This window comes from Ursus americanus, chromosome 5 (genome assembly GCF_024610735.1).
Source record: "Ursus americanus isolate L20-20 chromosome 5, mUrsAme1.1.p, whole genome shotgun sequence".
Taxonomy (NCBI): domain Eukaryota; kingdom Metazoa; phylum Chordata; class Mammalia; order Carnivora; family Ursidae; genus Ursus; species Ursus americanus.
In genome coordinates this window covers 71,036,915-71,049,034 of record NC_142131.1, presented here as the reverse complement: position 1 = coordinate 71,049,034, position 12,120 = coordinate 71,036,915, and the positions used below count along the sequence as shown (strand labels likewise).

The 12,120-nt window shown below is 34.8% G+C and overlaps 1 protein-coding gene across 3 annotated transcripts in view; it reads right to left on the bottom strand.

Moving 5' to 3' along the window:
* Nucleotides 1-12,120, bottom strand: part of DTWD2 (DTW motif tRNA-uridine aminocarboxypropyltransferase 2) — a 161,085-nt gene that overhangs the window by 54,318 nt on the left and 94,647 nt on the right. The window lies entirely within an intron of this gene.

Genomic DNA, 12,120 nt, shown 5'->3' with positions numbered 1-12,120 from the left:
AACAAATTACTGTTGCAGACGATGTACCTACTATATTCCAACACAGCACAGAACAAGAAATGCAAAAAAGAAAAACAAGGACAGGGAGACAGTCAACGAACTACCACATCACACTCTCTTTTAGTATCTACAGACGATACCATAACAAATCTTTACAGAAGGTTATCTTGCTATATACATTTCTAAAAAGAAACTCCTGAGAAATAAAAATTTCAATTTCTGTTATTACTGAATGACTGTTTTTGCCCGTTCCTGATAAATGACTTTATAATGAAAATTCTCACTGTCAATGTTAACAATTCATAAGGAAAATGTATCTATTATGTTTACAACTATAAATATTTAAGATTTCATCTAACCTGTTATTTTTTAGCTTTCAGGTAACCCCAAGCAGTATTTTTCCATTAATGCAAGATAAAATGATACTTTGTATATTCAATTGATTCTCATCATATAGTCATTTTAAATAAAAAGTTTTCTAAGTTAGATACACATTTTTAAGAGCATTTGCTTCTAGTGACTTCCATCATATACCACATACTGTATCTTAAGTGCTAAGATGTCCAAATTATCAAGTAAACTATATTCGATGTAATAATATTTTATAAAGAAAGGTAATAACCCTGGTTCCTTTTTCTACTTAATCCCCGAAGTTATAAGCCAAGTTTTAAGATCGTGCTCCCAGGTAAAGTAAGATTGTTTGCACCATGTTTGTCTAAAGAAAAGGCCCTGATGGGAATACCCATTTCCCAAGCAAAGAAACTATAAGAAATTATAGCCCAAGACCAATGCAGTAAACCCTACAGCAAAAAAAAGGGGGGGGGAGGCAGGAACACCACAATTATCATTAAATGTCTGTGGTTATCTAATAAATTATCATCGCTGTCAATAAACTGTAAGCTCCATGAAGACAGAGATCAGGTCTACTCTAGTTCACTAACAATACTAAGAACAATCAGAGTAGGCGATGGAGTAGAAAAAGCATTCAACAGATGCACGAATGAGTTAGTGAACCAATAAATAAATAAGTGAATAAATGAGCAAACATATAAACAACTGACAAAGAGAACACATGAGAAGACTTATTCTGGAGGAAAAGAACTTTTAGACTACAACTTTTCTGCCTTTTCAAGGATATTAAACATTAACTTTATGAAATATTAGGTAAGATAAAAGAAAAAGAAGAAAAAATACTAAAGCTATTATTTAAAAAAGGAATAAAAATAGTATTATACTCGGAAAAGCAGAAATGAAACTGAAAAAAATATGCATGAGAAAAAAATCATTTAAATATGTCGGAAAACAATGAGATAAAGATGATTAGGAAGATGGGGAACAGCCAGTCCCTTCAACAAATCATACTGGAAAAGCTGGGTACCCATGTGCAAAAGAATAAAGTTGGACCCTTATTTTACACCATACAAAAAAATTAAATCAAAATGGATTCAAGATGTAAAAAAGACCCAAAGCTAAGAGCCTCCTAGAAGAAAACAAGGGGAGGGCTTCACAACATTAGATTTGGCAATAATGTCATGGATTCATGTGATACCAACAGCACAGATAACAAAAGAAAAAAAAGGTAAAAAGAACTACTTGAGTAAAAAGCTGAAAAAGCTTTTCTGAATAACAATGTAATATGCGTTACATTCCCATTTTCCTTTTCATGAGGGCATTTCTCCATGTTAATTGACAGAGACGTGTCTTAGCTCAGGCTGCTATAACGAAATACCACAGACTGGCTGACTGTCACCATCTTTGGGAATTCCCCTGTTATGAGCCCTATATATGAGCCTTACAGCTCAGAATTTAAATCTTAGCCTTGGGAAACAATGCTCTGTGACTATCTTCATGTTTCTGCACACTCAGGGCTTTCTGAGCACAGAGCACTGGTGTCTCAAAGGATGTGTGAATGGTGCACACGTCTTGGAAGTGAGTATATACTCTTACACTGTATACGAGCACAAAAAAGAATTTTTTGGGGAAGGAAATGCAAGATATTTTTAACTCTACAAAGTTGCAAGGAGGGAAATGCAGTTATGGGGTTACTTGGAAGGAAGGCAAGGGAAATTATGAACTACTGATTTAAACGCTGATTTGTTTCAACAGTTAAACAGTATTGTATGTATTATCACACATATCAAGAATCATCAGTTTCCCTCTCCTCCTTCAAAGGTAGACTATTTGACTCATGAAATTATATTTTTACATGGATTTGATGAGTTGTCCAAAAGACATGAACAACATATAGGCCATAATAAAATTTTTCAATATCTCACTGACATTCAACACCTGTTAGATGATAATTACCACCTAGATATGAGAAAATGTGTGTAACTATTTCTAATCTCCCGTAAGAAAAGTATATAATACATGTAAAAGATTATACAGGCAAGTCTAATTTAAAATCACAAAAATAAAGTCCATTTAATGAATTCCCAGAGATAAATCACACTAGTGACTGAAAGCATCAGATGCTTACCCCAAGTGCTGCAGTTTTCCAAACTGGCCCTAACCCTTCCTCCACACACTCTCACACAGGGGCCTCTACGTCCTTCTCTGTAATTAAGATTACACATTAATCCTTTCATCCCCTTAATATCAACATCATATTTGACATAGAAATTTTAAACACATATGTCAGAACTCTTTACCAGTCCCCTGCATACCAGCTCTGTGATCTTGGGCAAGTTCCATAACATTTCTGTGTCTCGGTTTCTGTTTCTATTAAATGGAAATCATATTAAATTATTATGACAACTAAATGAGTTAATATTTGTACTTAGAAAAGTAACCTACACATAAAAACTACTATAGGAATGCTTGGGAAATTAAATTAAATTAATAAAGGACAGAGTAACAGCTTCTTAACTTCTGAAAACAGTTCTAGCATTTGGCATCCGGAGATTCACAAGCCCTTCTCCCAAATCTGAACTCTTCTTTGACTTTTATACTCAGGGCCTCCAATCTTTTTCTACTTGCTTCTTTTTCTCTGAGCACTTAAACATCTAGTACTCAAGAAACAAAAGAAAAAACAGATAAGCTGGACTTCACCAAAATTACAAACTTTCTTGCATCAAAGAACACAATTAGGAAAGTAAAAGAACCACCCAGAGAAAAGAAGAAAATACTTGCAAGTCATATATCTGATATGAGGCACTCTAACGAATATATAAAGAATGCTTACAACTCAATCATAGAAAGAAAGAAAGAAAGAAAGAAAGAAAGAAAGAAAGAAAGAAAGAAAGAAAGAAAGAAAGAAGGAAGGAAGGAAGGAAGGAAGGAAGGAAAGAAAGAAAAAGAAAGAAAGAAAGAAAGAAAGAAAGAAAGAAAGAAAGAAAGAAAGAGAAAGAAAGAAAGAACGGGAGGCGCCTGGGTGGCTCAGTCCATTAAGTGTCTGCGTTCAGCTCAGGTCATGATCCCGGGGTCCTCGGATCGAGCCCCCCGTAGGGCTCCTTGCTCAGCGGGGTGTCTGCTTCTCCCTATCTTCTGCTAGTGCACCCTCTCTCTCTTTTCCTCTCTCTCTCTCTCTCAAATAAATAAAATTTTAAAAAGAAAAAAAGAAAAATCGTTAATTTAAAAATCAGCAAAGCACCTGAAAGCTATTTCTCCAAAAAGATATACAAATGACCAGTAAGCACATACAAAGAGGATGCTCAACATCATTAGTCACTAGGGAACACACACACACACACACACACACACACACACACACACACACACACAGGAAAAAGACATATGTAGGGTTAGCCTGGATATGGAGAAACTGAATCATTCATACATCACTAGAGGAAATATAAAACAGAGCATCTGCCTTATAAAACAGTTTGGCAGTTCCTCAAAAAGTTAAAAACAGAGTTACTAAATGACCCAACGATTCTACTCCCAGGTATATACCCAAAAGAACTGAAAAGAGGTAGACACACAAAAACCTACAGACAGATATTTATAACAGCATCATCCACAAGAGCCAAAAAGTGGAAACAAACCAAATGTCCATTAATGGATTAACGATAAACAAAAAGTGGCATATGCACATACTGGAGTATAACTCAGCCACAAAAAAGAGTGGAGTACTGACACATGCTACAACATGGATCAACTCTGAAACATCCGCGGCTCTGGGGCAGAGCCTGACACAAAGGCTACATATTGTACGATTCTATCTATAGAAAATACCCCAATAAGTAATCTACAGAGACAACACCCAGAGCAGTGTGATACCTGCACTTGTGAACGGGGGAAGGAGGAAAAGGACTAAAATGGGTGCAGAGCTTTTGAGGGGAAGGAACTCAAAAACATGAAAATACTGTGGAAAACAGTAACAGTGACAGTTACACAACTTTGCATACATACTAAAATCCACTGAATTGTACACTTTAAAGGGCTGCATTTAAAGGCTGTGAATTACATCTCAATTTTAAAATACCTAGTACAGCAGTGCTTCTCGAACTTTAATGTACAGAAGAATTACCTGGGTATTTTACTAAAACGAAGATTCTGAGTAATTCTAAAGTGGGACTTGATATTCTGCATTTCTAATTAACTCCCCAGTGAGGCCAGTGCTGCTGGCCGATGAACCACTCTGTAAGGAAGGCAGGGCACCTCCTCCCACACCCTGCTACCGTATACCTTCACCTGACTTACTCTACTTGAGAATAAAAACATCTTATATTTTCAACTCTAAGTTTGACCAAATGGTTTGTGACACAAAATCATAAACTTAGGTTATTGTTAAAATAAATTCAGTACAAATTTTTTTAATTAGCAAATTCTAGGGATAGCCTGATATACTGAATTAGAATGCAGAAGAGGCAGATTAGACTCCTGGTTCTCCCCATAACTGGCTGCAACTTCAGAATAGTCATTTATAGATGGCCTTCAGCATCCTCCCTTCTGAAACGCTAAGGATTTATTAATCTTTAAGATTCCTTCTGGTTCAAAAATTTTATTATTCCCTGCCAAGGGATTTGAGAATTTCTCCCAGGAAGACAAGTAAGTTCACAGTTAAGAACTCAATGAGGAACCAATGGAAATAGGGTTCATGTAGATATTTCTTTTTATTATTATTTTTATTTATTATTATTATTTATTATTATTATTTTTAAAGTAAACTCTAGGCCCAATATGAGGCTTGAACTTATGACCCTGATTTCAAGAGCCATATGATCTACCGACTGGGCCAGCCAGGCTCCCCCCATGTAGAGATTTCTGGTAACTTTCTTTAAATTATCTTTTCACATATAGCAAGATCAGAGTTCCTATCAATTTATGTTCTGTTACCTGGAATCATACACCCAAGAAAAGCAAGTTAACTCAAGTTCTATATGTAAGTACAATGCCATCTACAACCTTGGAGATAAGCCTCAGAAACCATGATGAGAACACAACACCCCAACACATGAGCCAGAAGAGATCCAGAGGTACGGATACAGTCTGTCAAAAAAAAGGTGAATGATATGCAAAGATCAAAACAGTTCATCAGTGACATTATAAACCTTTGGCATTCTGCATTTAACACTCAACTCCTCTTACTATGCCCAAAGGATACTGAAGTTTCATGACATGAAATACTAACTTTGTTGTGGCACCAATTTAAAGCACATTTATTGGAAGATACAGTACAGAAGTCACTTAAGAAACAATAAGCAAAACACGCTATTCAGAATCTACATCTCAAGGAGGCTGTATTGTGTCCTAGTTTTCCAGAATCTTTTACAAATTACTCTATGAAATTAAAAAAAAACTTTCTTCCGAAAAGGAAAAGGGTATTAAAAAATAAGCCAACTCCCAATGCTGGTAATAGAAGTAATAAACATGAAATTTTGGATAAAATTAAAAGATAATCTGAAGAAAACAAAAACACTAAAATTGAAAAGGTATCTGCACCCCCATGTTCACCACAGCATTATTTACAGTAGCCAAGATAAGGAAACAATCTAAGGGTCCATAGATGGATGAATGCATAAAGAAAATGTGGTATGTGTGTACATGTGTGTGTATATACACACACATATATACATATACAGACACACACAATGGATATTATTCAGCCATTAGAAAAAGGAAATCTTATCATTTGCAATAACATGGATGGACCTTGAGGGAATTACGCAAAGTGAAATAAGTCAGACAGAGAAAGACAAACAGCATATAACCTCACTTGTAGATGGAATCTAAAAAAAAAATAATTTAAACAAATGAGCTCCTAGATACAGAGAAAAGATTGGTGGTTGCCAGAGATGGAAGGTGGAGGGGAGGTGAAACGGGTGAAGTGGGTCAAAAGGCGCAAACTTCCAGAAGGTGAGTCATGGGGATGTAATACACAGCATGGTGAATATGGTTAATAATACCGTACTGTCCATGTGAAAGCTGCTGAGAGAACAGATCTTAAAAGTTCTCATCACAAGAAAGAAAACTATGGTGACAGATGTTAATTAGACTTGGATCTTTTTACAATAAATACAAATATCAAAGCATTACGCTGTACAGCTGAAACCAATACAACGTTATATATCAACTATATCTCAATTAAAAATTAAAAGAATAATGATGACTTTGAATTGGGCAATAGATTAGATACGTAACGTAATCCAGTCTGTAATAGGTCTATGTAGACACAAGAAACAGCTTTCATGAAAATGTTTTAGTCCCTGGGTTCTCCCAACAGTGCTCTGCTTATCAAGTGAGAAATTCAGCTTTAGTGGAAGTTTTAAAGGCAGTAGAGCAAGGATCCGCAAATAACTCACTGGAAATAAGTTTATGAAGAAAGGTGGGAGCCTCCACAAACATTTCCATATTCACCTTGGATTTATTCCTAGCCAGTGTCAAGATTCCTCTGTGTAAAATTCCTCTGAGGGAAGAGATTCACTGCCAAATGGCCTGGATATATTAGAAATCTAGATTAAAAAGAGGCCAACTTAATGGGTCTGTATTACAATTCTTTTATTCCTCAGTTAAGTACAAAGTTTACATATGGTTATTCTCTTATTTGGGGAAAAATACTATTTTTTTTTCTGTAAAGAAAGCAATACCTTGGATTTTAATGCTGATTTTTTTCTTTCTGCCATTTTTTCTCATGTATTTGCAGCAAAATTTTTATACTACTATAGAAACTGAATGGATTGGCTAAACCAAGAGTAACAGTTAAGACAAATATATGCAGAAAGCAGGTGTGTGAGTATATGCGTATTGATGGGATGATAAAAGAAAACTGACAAATTACATTTAGAAATAAAGTCTAATCAATATGCATTATTTATACATTTGGGAAACTTAGACAAGAACTGAATTTTCGTTGTACATTTTTGTTTTTCCCTTAGTGAACAAGACCATAACAGAGAATTATACTAAAACATTGCTCTACAGCACTAATTTTGAATGAATTAAGAAATATATAAACAGGGGCGCCTGGGTGGCACAGCGGTTAAGCGCCTGCCTTCGGCTCAGGGCGTGATCCCAGCGTTATGGGATCGAGCCCCACATCAGGCTCCTCCGCTATGAGCCTGCTTCTTCCTCTCCCACTCCCCCTGCTTGTGTTCCCTCTCTCACTGGCTGTCTCTATCTCTGTCGAATAAATAAATAAAATCTTTAAAAAAAAAAGAAATATATAAACAAACATGCTTTTACAAGTAAACAAGTGATGCATAGTAGCCTGGTTATCTAGGTTTTTGGTCTGCCCGTTCCTGCTTCTAAATAGTCCTGATAACAACACCCCACGTCCTTGGAGAAATTTCCAGATTCACATGGTCCAACTGTCAATAGTGATACCACCATCCACCCCACTCCCAACAATGGGACAATCCGGGATTCTGCCCTGGGAAAGAGAAATCATCTTTCTGTTAAGATAAATTAAGCCAAGAGGAGACTAACCTGCTGCTTCCTACCGATTTCACTTCCTACCAATTTCTTCCAGTAGTAGCAGCGAGGAAATCAAAAATCAAACCCAACACAAAGGGCAGCAAACCTCAAAAACAGAGATATGCTTGAGAACCAAATCCAGGAAAGGCTGAAGCCACTCCTACCGGGTCTCGGCTTCCCAGTGACATGACCTGTATACTCTCTTTTTTGTTTCAGTTAGAGCTGGAGCTCTGTCATTAATTACCCGTGAGCAACGCATGCTACTTATAACTTAATTGTATTCACATATTAAAGCAGGGCCCCTAGGAAATCCTACTGTGTCATAAAATAAAAATTCTTTCCAGAAAAGCTGGGGAATAGTTACTAATTAAATAAAAATCATTACACATGAATGGGAAATTTTTCAAGAATGGGAGAACGTATTAAAAATAAACAAAACTTTTTAGTGTTACAAAACGTAGTTCAGAACTTACTATAAAATCACTACAATTATCAACATCATTTTATAGATGTCTAAAAATATGTGTAGTTATATTTAAAAATTAATCCCCTCTTCACCTCAACTTAGCTATCTGTGAATATATATGGTGTATGTATGCATATAAAACTTTTTTTTTTTTAAGAAAGAGTAAATGTACAGACTTCATTGGTTTTTGCAACAACTTCCAGAAACATTTTGTCTAACCAACCCATACTCATAGATTTGGGCTAGGTATTGTATGACACTCTAAAAAAGCGTACGTATTATTATTCCTAAAATGACTCATATTTCCCATGTATCTTAAGATGAAACTATCTCAGGATATATGAGTTTTTATAAATTGCGTTGGGCTTTAAATTACTATTTCTTTTATTTCAGGCAAAAAAAATATTTAGGAAAAAATATTTAGGAAAAGACATTTTTGCTAGAGCTCTTGCTACAGCTAGCAACATTTCAATTTCAAAAAGTAAATTTGGATACCTATTCCTTAACTCTCAAAAGGTTCAGAAAAGCATAAAATACACACAGAGAGTGATAAGGCAAATAATGACTGTTAAAACTTTAGGGCATTAGAGGGACCTCTGTTATTACTCTTGAAACTTTTCTGGAAGTTTGAAGCTCTTTCAACATAAAGGTTCACAATTTAGTATCACACCATTATATAATTATTAGGGTATGTTATAAATATATTTATTTTCTATTTTGTGACTGTTTTCATATATATGGCCCATTTTTTTTTTTTTTTGAGATTTTCACCTTCACCTTATTCATTTCTAAGAACTCTAAGCTTCTGAAGCCTTTACCTGATTCACAGATTTCCAGAAACCCATTTGCCTTTCACTTTAGCTTATGGTGATATTTTCCCTCATGTAGTCAAATCTATTGAATGTTTCTTTTAAGTACCTTGTTTTATCTGATGGTTGTAATATACCCATTTCAAGGTTAAACAAATATCCACCTATATTTGCTTCCAGTTTGGAAAAACAAGAAAAGGAAAAAGTGATAAAAATATATGGTATAGTAGGATGGGAAAATTATTTAATCTACCTATATCCTTACCTGCTACTCAATTTAAAGAAGAAAATGAATTTGGTAAATTATATATTTTAAAATATCTTTTAATCTTTTTAATATGACTTTGTGATTCATTTCTACGGTACTCATGTAGTTACCACAAAATGAAAGATGCAGACACAGCATAAGCATGCGGAAAAGGAAAAAAAAAAATTCAAATATTTGCACTAAACCATTTTACAGACATAAGGCTTCCATTAAACTTTCTTTGTATGTTGGGCAGTGTCTAACTATAATGTCAACATAAATTTTGCCTAAAATGTGCAGCAACCTAACAGTATCCCTGCCTTTTAGGAGCGGGCTCCTGTGGAACATGGAATATTCAGGGAGCCAGATAAACGTACAGAAGCCATCCTAGATAAATGTCCTCGATGGAAGTTCCCCTTTCAGAAGCAGTATGCCACTCTGGTTAAGACCACAGCTTGGGCTCTAAACGAGGTGGGTTAAATTCGCAGCTCTGCCCTGAAAGAGTTGTGCGATCTAAAGCAAACTACTGAACACGTCTGTGCCTCAGTTTCTTCATGTGTTACGTAAAACAGTAACAACACTTGGGAAGACTAAGCAAGTTAATACGTGTAAACCACTTGGAATCGGGACTGGCTCATTCAAGACACTCAACACATTAGCTATTTTTTACATCAGTTTTACAGAGATGAGCCTCATCTAAAAGTCTTATCTGCATTTTAATCAAAGGAAATGAAAACTACAAAGAATTTGAGACTAAAATCTCAGAATCAGGGTTTCACTGTTATTCTTCACTAAGTGCATAGTCTTGTTATGCATACAACAGAACAGATAAATATATAACACAAAAGCTACTAGAAATGCAGAGCTAACTTCATTTAAAAGACATAAACAGAAGCTTTTCAAATACCTTTGTATGACAAAAATAAAAGTATAAAGAAAAATCTGAGAAGGTGAATTTTTTATAGTAACAGAACAGATACAAAAATTTGCCATGTACTTACCTACACAAATCATAAACATATTCAAAATATTATAGACAGTGTTCTTTTATCATAACACAACAAAATAAGAAATAAAAATAAAACATGGACAAAAATGTTATAACACCTGAGAATTAAGAAGTCATTGACAAGGCACCTGACTGGCTCAGTTGGTTAAGCGTCTGCCTTCGGCTCAGGTCATGATCCCAGGGTCCCGGGACTGAGTCCACATTGGGCTCCCTGCTCAGCAGGGAATCTGCTTCTCCCTCTGCCCCTCTCCCCTACTTGTGCATGCACATGTGCTCTCTCTCTCAAAAATAAATAAGGGACACCTGGGTGGCTCAGTCGTTAAGCATCTGCCTTTCGCTCAGGTCATGATCCCAGGGTCCTGGGATCCAGACCACATCAGGCTCCCTGCTCAGCAGGAAGCCTGCTTCTCCCTCTCCCACTCCCCTGCCTGCATTCCCTGTCTCGCTGTCTATCTCTGTCAAATAAATAAATAAATAATCTTTTAAAAATAAATAAATAAATAAATAAAATCTTTAAAAAAAAAAAAGTCATTGATAATCCATGGGTAGAAAGAAATCAAAACAAATTACAAATTATATCAGTGCTTAGATAAAAGAATACCTCAACCCAAAACTATAAGATACAATGAAAGTTACACTAAGAAGAAATATTTTAGCCTTCTCTCCCTTTATTATTAAAGAAGGAACTCACTAATCTTAGTAAAGGATTAGAATACACAGTAAAATCTTACAAAAATAGAAAAAAATGAGCTGATAAAGGTGAAAGAAACTGATCAAGATAAAAAACACAGATTAAGAAAATAATAAAGTACAACACCCATTAAAACACTCTAAAGGCTAATACTTTCAAAAGCTAAATAAAATAGAGAAATATGTTTTGAGTATGCTCATAGAGAAAAGAATGTACGTGTGCGAGTGATTAGAGAGGACAAAGGACATAATTCAGAATAAATTAAAATAAGTATTTAAGAATATATTCAGGTATGTGGCAACCAATTTGCTAACTCAGGTGAAAGAAGTAATTCCCCAAAAAAGATAAAAGTTATTTAAAAACTGAACCAAATAGAGAAAGCTTGAATAATTTCCATGAGAGTTTGAAAGAAGGGTTTAAAAGTTATCATTTTTAAAAAGGCCAGGAGCAGGTGGTTTCACCAATGAGTTCATTCTCATTTTTAAAAAGCAAGGAATTTCAGTATTATTTGAACTATTCCAGGCTATAGGAAAATATTAAAATCTCTCCCATTCATTTGGTGAAGTTAAGATTATCTTAGTACCCAAACCTGATAATAAAAGTATAAAAAATATATAAATTATAATTCAATGGCCTCATAAAAATTTCAGCAATTTATCAAAAGGATAATAGAAAATGATCAAGTGGAGTTCATTGAAAGAACACAAGAATGGCTCAATATAGGAAATGTAACAATATCAGCAAATTGGATAATCTATAATGAATGACAAAAAGTATTTCATAAAAATTCAGTCATTCCTAATAAGAACAGGTAATTTAGTTACCAAATAGAAGTATTTAAATATAACACTTAACAAAAACATTAATACAAACAGAAATAACTAATCCTTAAACTTCACTGATTAAGTGTCTGAGATACTCTTACTATAGCCAAATGCCTAAATTATGGTGAAGTTTGGTGGTAGGAATTGAGAAAGATGAATAGGTTTCAAATTTTCTACATATACATATCAAACACACATACAAGCATATACATATCTA